Source organism: Terrapene carolina, unplaced genomic scaffold, assembly GCF_002925995.2.
Source record: "Terrapene carolina triunguis isolate 2854851 unplaced genomic scaffold, T_m_triunguis-2.0 Scaffold21, whole genome shotgun sequence".
In the NCBI taxonomy this organism is placed as follows: domain Eukaryota; kingdom Metazoa; phylum Chordata; order Testudines; family Emydidae; genus Terrapene; species Terrapene triunguis.
This window is the reverse complement of record NW_020664372.1, coordinates 31,910,324-31,925,712: the sequence shown is the minus strand read 5'-3', so window position 1 is coordinate 31,925,712 and position 15,389 is coordinate 31,910,324.

Genomic DNA, 15,389 nt, shown 5'->3' with positions numbered 1-15,389 from the left:
TATTTTCTATTTGTGATCAAATTCAGATTGGAAGCTAGGCTTCTAGTGGTATGTGTATGGTCTCCCCTTCCCCTCTGTTGTTTCTTTGTGTCTATCTTTGTCACAGAGGCTGAAGGGAGAATATCTACTATACATTGGGGTTCCTCTTTACAGATAACAAAGGTGAGACATTGTTAGAAAGAGCATCAAAACAAGTGATGGAACCACTCCAGATATTAAGTGACAGTAAGCACCAGGCCTGGATGGTATTTACCCAAGAGTACTAATGGAAATTAAGAATGGAATGTATGACCTGTTAACGAAAATATGAATCTATCATTACAAATGTATTATACCGTGCTTAGATGCTACAATGATGTGTGCTATAGAAATACCTTAGACAGATATTTTATTTTTCTGTTTTATTAGAGAATGGGAAGGTTGCCAACACTGAACCCATGCTAAAAAAAGACCCAAAGAAATATAGGCCAATTATCTTGATCTCATTACTGGGAATAATTGTTAAGAAAGTAATTAAAGACAAAATTACAGAGCACCAAAATAAGTATAATGTGATAAGGACAAATTAGCACAGCTTCTGTGAGAGTAAATTGTGACTAATGTTTTATAATTTTTTTCAAGAATTAACAAAAAATAGTGGCTAAAGGTGATATAATTTATTGGATAAAGTCTCACACCAGAGCTATAAAATAAACATGATAACCACAGGGTGAGAGGTAAATTATTGTCATTGATCAAAAACTATTTAGGAGGAAGGAAGCAAAGTATATGAATCAATGGCTAATTCTCATCCTGGATAAGGTTAATATTGGGTTGGCCCAGAGATCAGTACAGTGAAAAATTTCTGTTGTGCTATCACCAAGCAAAGCCAATAAAAGGTAGAAAATTAATGATAAAAAGATGTCAGAAAATATTGGTAAAATTCATTACCAAAAAGGTACAGATCCTAAAACTTGTTGGAAATTGGTGTTTAGCACTTATTTAGCACCCCTCAAAACTTAATGTCATTCTACCATGCTGCAAAACCATTCAACAGTGCTATGCAATTATTTTGCTCAAAGTTCTCATAATGTGAAAAAGGGTCCAGTTACCATCGTCACCTCCCTGGAATAAATCCACTTGCCATGGCCCAGACTGTTCTACCTATGCAAAGGGTGATATGCGACTGGGCACAATTGCTCTCTGTTCATGCCCCCTAGAGTGCAAAAGGATGGGAAGTGGGGGAATAAGTTGGGTTGAGTATTTGGCCAGTGGCGTACAAAGCACAAACCCAAATCCCTGGCAACAGAACTCAGACCCAAATTACTGTTAATACTGTAGCAGTAACAAAGAAACAAATGAACTTACAAGTAAGGAAACTTTATAACATGCTAAAAATCTCATCTCCACAATAAAGTCTCATATCAGTCTCTAGACCCCTGCATGAGACTGGAGAGGTTGGAGGGGACCCCAGTTCACTGTCCAGCTATCTGTTTGGACCTGGTAGCAATGGAGCCTACCAGGGTTGTAATGTGCGTGGCTATTCACCAGACACCTGCCCAGGCCAGGCCATACTGGGAGCTTGGCAGGAGGCCCAGAGAACTCCCTTCTTCATTCTCTAGACCCCTATAAAAGGCCAGGAAGCGTAAAGATCCTGGTGAGGAGGACAGGAAAAGTTCCCTTTTTCATTTGCTGGGAGGCTAGGGCACTGTGAGATAAATGCTCAGGTCTTTCCCAGAAGGCACTGTTACAAACATGGTTTGGTATCGGTTTGACTAAATAAACTTAGAAGACATATTGCTGTATTGTAGAAAAAAAGTTGCTGAGTGGAGACACAATTCAGTTGTGTTCATTGTAATTCACTTAGATGAGAGTGTCACAAACTGGCTACAAAAACTCAGTTGTACTTGTTGTACTGACAGGCCCTAAATGGGGCCAAACGATATTAGAACTATGTTTAAACATGACCCACAGTGGCTGGCTAAGCCATGTTAAAAATCAGTTTAGCTGGAACCTTAACTCAGTTTGATAGTTTCTTAACTTAGTTTGAGTCCTGATAGGGATATGTACGCTTCTGTCCTTCAAAACTTGGGAACACAACAATTTCCTGGACAAGAACTGTTTTCTGTAGCTGAGGGAAGGAAGGCAAACCATGTACTCTGTGAGGAGAGTCTCTGGTTTTTAAACATATTAACATTTGTGAGCTATATTCTGCTTCATTAACACATTCTCAAAAGAACAATAAATGCATGCAGGTATAATTTATGGCATGTGATTGTCTTTTGTTAGTTTCTTGTGTCACTTATATTGTCAGATAACTCTCTGAAGATCAGGGCTTTATTAGTCCCTTAACATGAGACAACTGAAGTGAAGAACAATTAGAGAATATGAATAATAAGCATGAAGAAACCCAGTCCCAGGGTCTTAGTCACAAATTGATGTTTTTGAAGAAATAATGGAGACTTTGCAACAACATTTTTTTTGCCTTCACTTCAAAATGCCAAATGAATGAATTAAAATTAGGAGTGCCCCCAGTGGCAGATTAACACATGGGCCCATGGGGCCTGTGCCCAGGGTCCCCGGCCAATTTGGGGGCACCTGGCAGGAGCACCGAAACCTGGGTAGACGTGTGTGTGTGGGGGGGGGGGGGCACGAGGCCTCACCCTCTCCATGGCGCTGCCCCCTGCTCCTCCTCTTTCCCCCGAGGCCCCGCCCCCCAGCCAGGCCAGAAGCTGAAGTCGGTCCATAGTAAGAGCCACCCAGGGAGCCCAGCCGCTGTGGGTAGCCCCGGACCATCCACCTGCCCTGGGAGGAACCCCTGGCCCATGTCCCTGCCCCCTGGGGACGCACCGCCCAGGGGAGGTGGAGATTCTGGGGCTCCATATACAGCGGCCTGGGCTCCCTGGGTGGCTCGTACCATGGCTCAGCGCCGGCTCTTGGCCTGGCCATGGGGTGGGGCCTCAGGAGAGAAGAGGAAGAGCAGGGGGCAGATCACTGAGAGGGACCAGGCCTTGTGTTGAGCGGGAACTCAGTCTTCCACCAGGAAGAGGCTAGCACCCCCAGCAGGGGCTGTGCTTTGTGGTGGGGGAACTTTGTATTAGTGCATTTTGGTACATTTGTGTTTGAATGGGATGTGGGGAGTCCAAATGTTCTTTGTGCCCAGGACCCCAATACATTTTAATCTTCCTCTGAGCAGAGCAAGAAAGAATCTGTACAACTGCTCTTGCTAAAATTATTCGAGACATTCTGGGACCCTATCTCAAAGACATGAATGGGTTTCTAATCTGAACAATCATGCCTTTGTTATATGTAGTTTTGGGTGATTTAACAAGACAGACTAGATAGAAGACTATGGGAGAAATTAAAAAAATTAAATATGTTAGTTACAGCAGATGTTAGTTGCACTCAGCAACTGATGAGTACAATTTGCTTACACTCGCATAAAAGAGTTTCTTAGAGCAGTATGAATTGTAGCGACTCATAGGACCAATTTCTGCCCTGATGTGTACTCTCTGCGACCTCATGAAAGGCTCAGATTGCACAGGGTTTGATCATGGCTCAAATTTTACTGGGGGCAGATTTTTCCTTTACAACCCTGCTGTGGTTCTAAGAATAAAGTCCCCTGATAGAACTCTCTTGCTAAAGAAAAACCCCTTCATTTTTCCTCTGTTTTTATTCCTCTCATCATGCATTGCAAGTGTTAAATGACTTGAAGCCCATCAGTCCTGCTTTTTAATCACCCATAGGAACCTCTATCAGTCTAGCAAGCAAGAGACCAGAACAAGAAATTGAATAATCAAGCCAGAGTCTACTGTAGAATACTACCAATTAACCACCAGGCTAGTCTGAAGGAAAATATTTTTGATACACTCACAGAAATTAGCAATTGGAAGGCATCTATTATGCCATCTCCCACAATAGGAACTCAGTGTGTGCCCAGTATCGCTAAAAATCAAATAACTTGTTTAGGTGCCTACCCTTAGGTATCCAAGTTTGAAAATTTTGGCCTAGGTTACTATTTCTTATGATTGGTTTGTTTTTTTTTAAAGCCTTTCAAATGTGAACAGAATTTAAATTGATGTAGTGTTGTCTTCTTGAGTTTGTAAATTGACAACTTAAAACAATAGCTTGAAAGTATCTCCGTGTGTGTTGACTCTGAAGCCTAATGGCAACACCTACTTTAAATGTCAGCATTAACTCCTTTACTGCTGATCATTTTAGCAGAAACATCCTGCTAATATGCTTATCTTCTGTTGCTGGATGCAGTGGTGGATAATAAGGATGGAGGTGGTGGGACAACTGTTTGGGCGGATGGAAATTTAGCACTTCAAGATCCCTCCCAAAATTTCAAATCACTTAAGATTCTACTCACAGTGAGGTGGGAAAGAGGAGAATCATTCCCTCCCCCTTGCCAAAGGCCTCATCTTATGTCATGACTTCCTGGGTGCCCAAACCTCCAATTATCTCTTATCCACATGCAAAACCACCTGCTATTTTTCTTCTCTGCCCTGACAATTTCTCTAGTGCATTATATATTGTCACTATAAACATCTGCAGTCCATTGAAAATTGAAAATGGGAACCTCACAAAATAAATTGGAGTTTAATATTCAAATAAATACCACAAGGGATACTTGTGTTATTCATTTTCAGATGTGATTCAATAAAAATAATTTTTTAATTTACCTGAAGTTGATGCCTAATTTTCGTTTTGCAAAAATTCTGCATTCTGGTTTCATACTAAACTCACATAGACTGATGTTACAATGGTGTAACCCCACTGGCATTAAAATGACTGGTTTAAAGATTATTTTTACCTTCTGAGGGTTTGGTTTTGATATTTACGTACACTGGTATAAATAAAGTGTCAGTAAAGTTATATAACATTTATAATAGTTTAAGTAATCAGAATTAGGCCCTTAAAAATAAAATAACTTTTGATCTGGTCATTTCACCACTTTACTGCCTACTGCTTACTTTCATATATTTTATTCCTACTAGTATGTTCACCAAAGCCTTAATTCTAGGTTTGTTGTCACACTTGAACTGCAACTTCTGGTTCAGAATCTTCCTTCTCTGGCCTTTTCAGGTATATTCCTAAAGCCTCCAAGAGGTATCTATATTTAGATGCAGAACTGCTTTTTTGCCTTTTAGTTTGCTTTACATGGTTTTGCTATGTCTCCATCTCACCTGGGAACTCTCTGCATTTCACCCAGCATTTTCTGCCAGGCACTACTTTTCCATTTTCTTGACAGTAGTATTTTGCATTTAAAAGTACACTGTCAGCTACTTTTTAAAATAGTTTGTGATTTCTTTTCATGAACTTAAAAATATTTCCCCCATACTCATATTCAGTCAAACCCTGCGCGTTTTGTTCAGAAGAGTAGTCAAAGTGAAATCACCATCTAAGGCAAACAGCATTTGGCCAGAATTATTTTCTGTTTAGCTGACACTGATTTTTGTTTTCATCTTCCAAATTTGTAATGTAACAGAAACAAAGACTGCTCCCTTTTATTCACTTCCTTGCTGGTGCATGAGTGTCATCAAAGAGGTCAAAAGGAAGTGGCTCAGCTCCTGGAAAAAGGTTTGTGAACTGGATGAAGCCAAAAGTACTGCTCTGTAAGTGCTAGGCAGCATGAGTAAGAGTGGCAGAATCAGGCCCACAAAAGAGCACTCATGCTCTGTGTAAAGTGAGAATGTTAAGGCTTGGGATAATAAGGCTAGAACAAGAATATTAAGAGCCCAGCAGCTTAACTCTTAGAATGATTGATGTACTTGTTTAACAGGTTTGCTTGTAAATGGCAACATTTTCTGAAGCAATCGAAGTACCAATGAGGATAGAAGGCATTCCCTGATGTTAGACTATAACCACTGATGTTGGTGAGGAAAAATATAAATTTTGGGGAAGAGTGGGGACAAAGAAAAAAAAGAATGCTCAGTCTGGGGACACAGATGTCTCGTAACACCCTAGCACACAGCTCAGGGAGATGAGCTATGTGTTGGAATAATACGTAAAAACATCTTCCTCCCAAGGCCATGGAGTATCACTGGAGCTACTCTGAGGCCATTACCGCCACCTAAAGGATGCACTAGTCCCTGCAGCGGATGTGTCCCCCTTTCACATGGGGATGCCTGGTGAATTCATGTAGTCCTGGACGCCCCCAAGGCTAAATTTTCTGTTCCTGCATGGCCATTTTGCACAGCTTGGACCATGGCAAGTGGTTGTATTCTGGCCAGAGGTGGTCAGCAGAGAATTCCCTTTGTGTAAGGGACCCCTCCACTGGCATGAAGCTTGCATAGGCATTCTAGCTACCTCTTGCACCAGCTACCCCACACACATCTAGGGTTGGGGGCATGTTGAGAGAGGGAAGGATCATGCTGGATCAGGCTGAGATTGGGGAAGGGTTATGACAGAGCAGAGCTCCACTATGCCTATCCTCCACTGGCATAAAGTCACTTCATAGATTTTAAGGCCAGAGGGACCATCATGATCATCTGGTCTGACCTCCTGCATAATCTAATAACCGTACACCAGTGGCATAAAATAGAGCAGGACCTTGGTTGCTATAATTTACGGTGAAACTAGGCAACACAAGATCAGGGAGCTCTGAGATTCTACCTTCAACTCCAAATTTACCCTTCAACCCCAAATTCTCCTCAGTGCTGGGACACTGCAGACAGTCCCTGAAGAACATAAGGGTGTATACGTCCTGCTCGGCCTTCCAGGATCCAACACTCATTGCCCTGTGCAGCAGTCCCTCATTGGTTGTACTACTGTTGATGAGGAGGGGAAGAATTTACCCTTTGTGGGTAAACAAAGAGAAAACACAACATAAACAGTGGTCCCAGAATAGCAGAGTGAAAGCAAACAATCTGAACAGAATGATTCAGACATTTGGGTCTGGCAGCTCTGCTCAGGGCAGGAATAGAGGGAGGAGCAAGAGTGGGTTTTGCTCTCACTCATCCTGGGGCAGTGAGGGGCAAGCTCAGCCCCTGATGTAGGCTAGACAGCCCCACAGTTACTCTAAAATATGCCAGCTTTTAATAGGCCTGTAAACGCCTTTATGCAAATCGGAGATTGTCAGACCCTCATGCTTCTTGCATACCCCAACGAACCCCTGTTCAGTCAGTCAGTTATGCCAGCTGTATGCCTGGCAGGAATTCCCTTACACAAGAGGAATCCGCAGCTGCCCTTTTGTGGCTGCTATCAATAGTGCAAAGGTACATACTGGGGCCAAGAAACAGGTCAAATATCTGGAGTGGTTTTTGTGTTGAATGAATTGCAGCAGGGCATTCATTGCTTGAATGTCAGGGTAGTAGATGCCTGAGCAACACAAGCCTCCATGAGAATATAAAATGTGATTTAAAAGAAGTTATTTGCTCTCACATCCTTAAAGGCTATTGTCAATCTCTATGCTTATCAGAAACCAACAGCAAACACATTTTCCAAGATAGGGAATATGATCCTAACAACATCTGACTAGACATGTATTTTTTGAACACAGTGACACTTTATTGCATTTTATGTAAAATGCCCTTGTAAAGAGTGCTCCAGTGACTAAAAGAACTCACTGCAAAGGCCTCACAGAAAGAGATGACTGAAGAACGACTGCAGCATTAGTCTGTGCAAGAAGCGACTAGTTTCAGTGCCATAAACCTATGGGACAAGATCATCAGCTGGTTGCATGCAGTGTCAATTGCAAGAGGTCTCTCACTCTAAACTTAAATCTAATAGAGTGTGGCCATCTAGACTGTGAGTTAAGACAGGATTGGTCATAGAATCATAGGCCTGGAAGGCTGAGAGCTTCTTAACGAGTCTTTGTTCCCTAAGCCCTTTAGCATCCATCAACCCTTAACCAGGGGGTGGGGCTACTCAGGAACACCAGGGCTTTAAAAAGCCGACTCCTAAGTGACCAGAGGAGCTAGCGAACAGGAGCGACTACAGGGGAGTTTTGCGAGGGAGTGGGGGGGGGGGGGGGCTAGATACACTTAACATTCTTTAAACTTAAAGCCCCAAACACCCCTGATAAAAACAAAACATCAACAACGGAATGAGCTGCAGGAGTAAAAAGAGAATGCAGGCAGAAGTCCAGCAACAAGTGGGGGTGACCCAGTTTATTGCATCCAATGCAGCATGTATGATTACCTGCCTTATGGGCAGGTGGCATATCGGTGCATTCGGTGCAAGTAGTTCCTGGCCCTCAGAGACCATGTATGGGCTTTGGAGACCAGAGTGGCTGAACTGAAGGAGCTAAGGGAGACAGAGAGGTACATAGATGAGACTTTCCGGGACACAGTAGAATGGTCCCACCCCCGATCTGACAGCCTCTGTGCCATTGAGGAGGATGAAAGTCTCAGGGAAGGAGAACATCCAACTGGAGCAGAGGGAAATGATCCCATAGTTGGGACCTTCCTTCCAGATGATGTTGTGGTATCCACTCATACTGAGGATACCTCTCCGGGGGAGGGAACTCCAGTTATTAGGAAGAGATAGGTAATAATTATGGGGGATTCGATCATTAGAAACATAGATAGCTGGGTTTGCGATCACCAGGAGAACCGCATGGTGACTTGCCTGCCTGGTGCGAAGGTTTCAGATCTCTCGAGACATCTAGATAGACTTATATGTAGTGTTGGGGAGGAGCCGGTGGTCATGGTACATGTATGTATCAATGACATAGGGAAGGATAGGAGAGAGGTCCTGAAGGCCAAATTTAGGCTGCTAAGTAAGAGATTGAAGTCCAGGACCTCCATAGTAGCATTCTCTGAAATGCTTCGAGTTCCACGTGCAGGGCGTTAGACAGAACTGCAGGGTCTCAATGTGTGGATGAGATGATGGTGTAGGGAAGAGAGGTTTAGATTTATTAGGAACTGGGGAAACTTTTGGGAAAGGGGGATTCTATACAAGAAGGATAGGCTCCACCTAAACCAAAATGGAACCAGATTGCTGACATTTAAAATTAAAAAAGTCATAGAGCAGTTTTTAAACTAAGGGCTGGGGAAAGCCAACAGGTGCAGAGGAGCATGTGGTTCAGACAAAGGCATCCCTTAGGGGAGGATCTATTAATGGAGATTCTCTATGTCCTAGTAAAGAGGAGAGGATGGAAGATGATAAAATATGGGTAGGATCTGATCAGAAACGGTCAAATGAAAAAGAGGCCCATTCAATTACATCATGTAATGGCAGACACCTAAAAAGTGACAAATTTTAAAAGTGCTTATATACAAATGCTAGAAGTCTAAATAATAAGATGGGTGAACTAGAGTGCCTCGTATTAAATGAAGCTATTGATATAATAAGCAATGGCATCACAAAAACTTGGTGGAATGAGGATAATCAATGGGACATAGTAATACCAGGGTACAAAATATATCAGAATGACAGAACAAGTCATGCTGGTGAGGGTGTGGCACTATATGTGAAAGAAAGCATAGAATCAAATGAAGTAAAAATCTTAGATGAAACCATAGAATCTCTATGAATAGTAATTCCATGCTCTAATAATAAGAATATAGCAGTATGGGATATATTACCGACCACCTGATCAGGATGGTGCTAGTGACTGTGAAATGCTCAGGGAGATTAGAGAGGCTATAAAAATAAAAAACTTAATAATGCGGGATTTCAACGATCCCCACATTGACTGGGTACATGTCACCTCAGGACGGGATGCAGAGATAAAGTTTCTTGACACCTTAAATGACTGCTTCTTGGAGCAGCTAGTCCTGGAACCCACCAGAGGAGAGGCAATTCTTGATTTAGTCCTAAGTGCAGCACAGGATCTGGTCCAAGAGGTGAATATAGCTGGCCCGCTTGGTAATAGTGACCATAATGTAATTAAATTTAACATCCCTGTGGCAGGGAAAACACCACAGCAGCCCAACACCGTAGCATTTAATTTCAGAAAGGGGAACTACACAAAAATGAGGAAATAGTTAAACAGAAATTGAAAAGTACAGTGCCCAAAGTGAAATCCCTGCAAGCTGCATGGAAACGTTTTTAAGACACCATAATAGAGGCTCAACTTAAATGTATACCCCAAATTTAAAAACATAGTAAGAGAACCAAAAATAGTTCCACCATGGCTAAACAACAAAGTAAAAAGCAGTCAGAGGCAAAAAGGCATCATTTAAAAAGTGGAGGTTAAATCCTATTGAGGAAATTAGAAAGGAGCATAAACTCTGGCAAATGAAGTGTAAAAATATAATTTGAAGAACAGTTAGCCAAGGACTCAAAGTAATAGCAATTTTTTTAAAGTACATCAGAAGGAGGAAGCCTGCTAAACAACCAGTGGGGCCACTGGATGATCAAGATGCTAAAGGAGCACTCAAGGACAATAAAGCCATTGCAGAGAAACTAAATGAATTCTTTGCATCGGTCTTCACCGCTGAGGATGTGAGGGGAATTCCTAAACCTGAGCCATTCTTTTTAGGTGACAAATCTGAGGAACTGTCCCAGACTGAGGTGTCATTAGAGGAGGTTTTGGAACAAATTGATAAACTAAACAGTAATAAGTCACCAGCAGCAGATGGTATTCACCCAAGAGTTCTGAAGGAACTGCAGAACTACTAACTGTAGTTTGTAACCTATCATTTAAATCAGGTTCTGTACCAAATGACTGGAGGATAGCTAATGTGACACCAATTTTTAAAAAGGGCTCCAGAGGTGATCCCGGCAATTACAGACTGGTAAGCCTGACTTCAGTACTGGGCAAACTGGTTGAAACTATAATAAAGAACAAAATTGTTAGACACATAGATGAACATAATTTGTTGGGGGAAGAGTCAACATGGTTTTTGTAAAGGGAAATCAGGCCTCACCAATCTACTAGAATTCTTTGAGTGGGTCAGCAAGCATGTGGACAAGGGGGATCCAGTGGATATAGTGTACATAGATTTTCAGAAAGCCTTTGACAAGGTCCCCCACCAAAGGCTCTTAAGCAAAATAAGCTGTCAGAGGATAAGAGGAAAGGTCCTCTCATGGATTGGTAACTGGATGGTGTCCCTAGCCTCTGTTTGCCAGAAGCTGGGAATGGGCGACAGGGGATGGATTACCTGTTCTGTTTATTCCCTCTGGGGCACCTGGCATTGGCCACTGTCAGAAGACAGCATACTAGGCTAGATGGTCCTTTGGTCTGACCCAGTATGGCCGTTCTTATGAAGGGACCTTGAGAGGGCTTCTAGTCCAGTCCTGTGCACTCATGGCAGGACTAAGTATTATCTAGACCATCCCTGACAAATGTTTGTCTAACCTGCTTTTAAAAGTCTCCAATGGTGGAGATTCCACAACCTCCCTAGGCAATTTATTCCAGTGCTTAACCACCCTGATATTTAGGTATTTTTTCCTAATGTCCAACCTAAACCATCCTCGCTGCAGTTTAAGCCCATTGCTTCTTGTCCTACCCTCCGAGGTTAAGGAGAACATTTTTCTCCCTTCACCTTGTAACAACCTTTTATGTACTTGAAAACTGTTATCACGCCCCCCCCCCCACCTCAGTCTTCTCTTCTCCAGACTAAACAAACCCATTTTTTTCAATCTTCCCTCATAGGTCATGTTTTCTAGACCTTTAATCATTTTTGGTGCTCTTCTCTGGACTTTCTCCAATTTGTCCACATCTTTCCTGAAATGTGGTACCCAGAACTGGAAACAATACTCCAGTTGAGGCCTAATCAGTGCAGAGTAGAGCAGAAGAATTACTTCATATATTTTGCTTACAACACTCCTGCTAATACATCCCATAATGATGATCACTTTTTTTGCAACAGTGTTACACTGTTGACCCATATTTAGTTGGTGATCAACTATGACTCACAGATCCCTTTCTGCGGTACTCCTCCCCAGGCAGTCATTTCCCATTTTGTATGTGAGCAACTGATTGTTCCTTCCTAAGTAGAGTACTTTGCATTTGTCCTTATTGAATTTCATCCTATTTATTTCAGACCATTTCTTCACTTTGTCCAGATCATTTTGAATTTTAATCCTATCCTCCAAAGCACTTGCCACCCCTCCCAGCTTGGTATTGTCCACAAACTTTATTTGTGTACTCTCTATGCCATTATCTAAATCATTGATGAAGATATTGAACAGAACTGGACCCAGAACTGATTCCTGCGGGACCCCACTTAATATGCCCTTCCAGCTTGACTGTGAACCACTGATAACTACTCTCTGGGAATGGTTTTCCAACCAGTTTTGCATCCACCTTATAGAAGCTCCATCTAGGTTGTATTTTACTAGTTTGTTTATGAGAAGGTCATGTGAGACAGTATCAAAAGCCTTACTAAAGTCAAGATATACCACATCTACTGCTTCCCCGTATCCACAAGGCTTGTTACCTTGTCAAAGAAGCTATTGGCTTGACACGATTTGTTCTTGACAAATCCATGCTGACTATTACTTATCACCTTATTATCTTCTAGATGGTTACAAACTGATTGCTTAATTACTTGCTCAATTTTATTTCCGGGTCCTGACTTTAAGCTGACTGGTCTGTAATTCCTCAGGTTATCCTTATTTCCCTTTTTATAGATGGGCACTATATTTGCCCTTTTCCAGTCCTCTGGAATTGCTCGCTTCAATGAATTTTCAAAGATAATCGCTAATGGCTCAGATATCTCCTCAGTCAGCTCTAGGATGTATTTCATCAGACCCTGGTGACTTGAAGACATCTAACTTGTCTAGGTAATTTTTAACTTGTTCTTTCCCTATTTTAGCCTCTGATCCTACCTCATTTTCACTGGCATTCACTGTGTTAGACATCCAATCGCTACTAATCTTTTTGGTGAAAACTGAAACAAAAAAGTCATTTAGCACTTCTGCCATTTCCACATTTTCTGTTATTGTTCCTCCCCTCATTGAGTAATGGGCCTACGCTGTCTTTGGTCTTCCTCTTGCTTCTAATGCATTTGTAGAATGTTTTCTTGTTACCCTTTGTCTCTAGCTAGTTTAATCTCATTTTATGCCTTGGCCTTTCTAATTTTGTCCCTACATACTTGTGTTATTTGTTTATATTCATCCTTCATAATTTGACGTAGTTTCCATTTTTTGTAGGACTCCTTTTTGAATTTCAGATCATTGAAGATCTCCTGGTTAAGCCAGGGTGGGATTGCCATTCTTCCTATCTTTCCTATGCGGTGGGATAGTTTGCTCTTGTGCCCTTAATGTCTCTTTGAAAAACTGCCAACTCTCTTGAATTGTTTTTCCCCTTAGACTTGCTTCCCATAGGATCTTACCTACCAACTCCTCTCTATTTCTCAAAATTAAATCTAGAACAGCCTCTCCCCTAGTAGCTTTCTCCAACCTCTGAAATAAAAAATTGTCTTCCACACATTCTAAGACAGGGATCGGCAACCTTTGGCATGCGCCCCGCCAGGGTAAGCCCCCTGGCTAGCCGGGCCGGTTTGTTTACCTGCCGCGTCCGCAGGTTCGGCCAATCACAGCTCCCACTGGCCACGGTTCGCCGCTCCAGGACAATGGGGGCTGTGGGAAGCAGCGGCCAGCACATCCCTCGGCCCGTGTCATTACCCTATTATACCAATATTCCAGTCATGCGTAGTATCCCACCAGGTGATGGGATGTGATGACAACTGTGTCATAGTTGTGTTTATTAACTAGCATTTCAAGTTCTTCCTGCTTATTCCCATAATTCTTACATTAGTATGCAGACATCTAAGATACTGATTTTATTTCCCCCCTATATTTGCTTTTGTCTCTATCTTATCACTGCAATAATGGCCCATGCTCCCCCCAGATTCCGATCCTTCTCCCAGGTCTCCATATTTTTGATTTACCTATGGGCTTTTGTCATCTGCCCCATCAAACCTAGTTTAAAGCCCTACTCACTAGGTTAACCAGTCTGTATCCAAATATGCTCTTCTGGAACAATATCCCATGGTAAAGAAAGCCGAAGTTCTCCTGGTGACACCATCCTCACAGCCAGACATTCACCTCCAGGATGCATCTGTCTCTGCCTGGGCCCCTACCCTTGACGAGGGATAGAAGAGAACACCACCTGTGCCCCAACTCCTTCACCCGTGCTCCCAGAGTCCTGTCGTCACTTCTGATCTGCTGAGGGTCAGACCTCGCAGTATCATTAGTGCCCACATGGATGAGTAGCATGGGGTAGTAGTCAGAGGACTAGATGATTCTCGACAATCCCTCCATAACGTCTCAGATACAGGCCCTGGCAGACAGCATACCTCCTGCCCTGGGATGCCATGTCAGGCTGACAGATGGATGCCTCTGTCCCCCTCAGAAGAGAGTCACCACTCTACCCTATGATGTTGATATATATGTAGGACCAGCGGCTCCTTTGGTTGCCATGACAACCATGGGACTGTCCCCGGTAACTCTGAACTCTGCATATGCAGCCGAGCACACAATGTATCGTGGTTTAGGGCTGTTGGTGGTGGTTACTTCTCTGTTATTGACTGACTATTGTCTCCTTCAGCTTCCTCCTCTGACTGAGGTCAGGATGAACCTCTTTCCTCAGCGTGAATGATCTGCTATTAGTTTGCCCTCCAAGGTTAATGGGACCAGTTGGGGACCAGTTTGATTCCAGATAATCCTGGGGAAGGACAGTGTATGAACTGATTACTCTTATCAATAGCCTAGAACAACATTTATAATAATCTTTTGTCTGTTACTCTCAATACAGTGACCCCTACACCTTTTATTTCCTGATGTCGTCCACCTAGGTTATTATAATGTCTATATGATGGTGGCAACAGATAGAATGGCAAGACAGCTCAAATGCCAGTATTGGAAATCCCAGTCTAGCCTGACTACAACATGCATTGTTCCTGGAGTCATATGCCATGGCTGTACTATATCCCATCTCCATCATAGCCTCTGCAAAGTTCTGATCAGTAGAACTTTTCCAGCTGGTGAACAACCTGGTTAATCTGAACTGTCTGCATCAATAATAATTGTCAAGTGTTTCTTGCTGTGATAAGCATTCTGTTTAATTTGTGGATGGGACCACTCAGATTTAGACTGCACTGTGGTAGCAGAGCCATATCTTGAAAGGACAGAGGCATCACTGCGTTACTGCAATTTGATGATGAAATCACACACTGGTATAAAACTGGAGTAATGCAGTAGTGAATCAGGCCTACAGAGTCTTCTCTGCTTGAGTTTTAGCTGGTGTCCCACACTAAAGTGATGGGGGACATGTACGCTGTGACTCACATGTCAGATCAATGCTCCTTCACACCTGATGAAAACTATGTGGGAGGTACTGGGGTCATTGTTGAAGATGATTTTCAGTTCCTTCCTCTGATAGTGCAAGAAGTCAGTTTTCTTAAATAACAGATTATCTCTTAAAAAAGCAACAGAGGGTCCTGTGGCACCTTTAAGACTAACAGAAGTATTGGGAGCATAAGCTTTCGTGGGTAAGAACCTCACTTCTT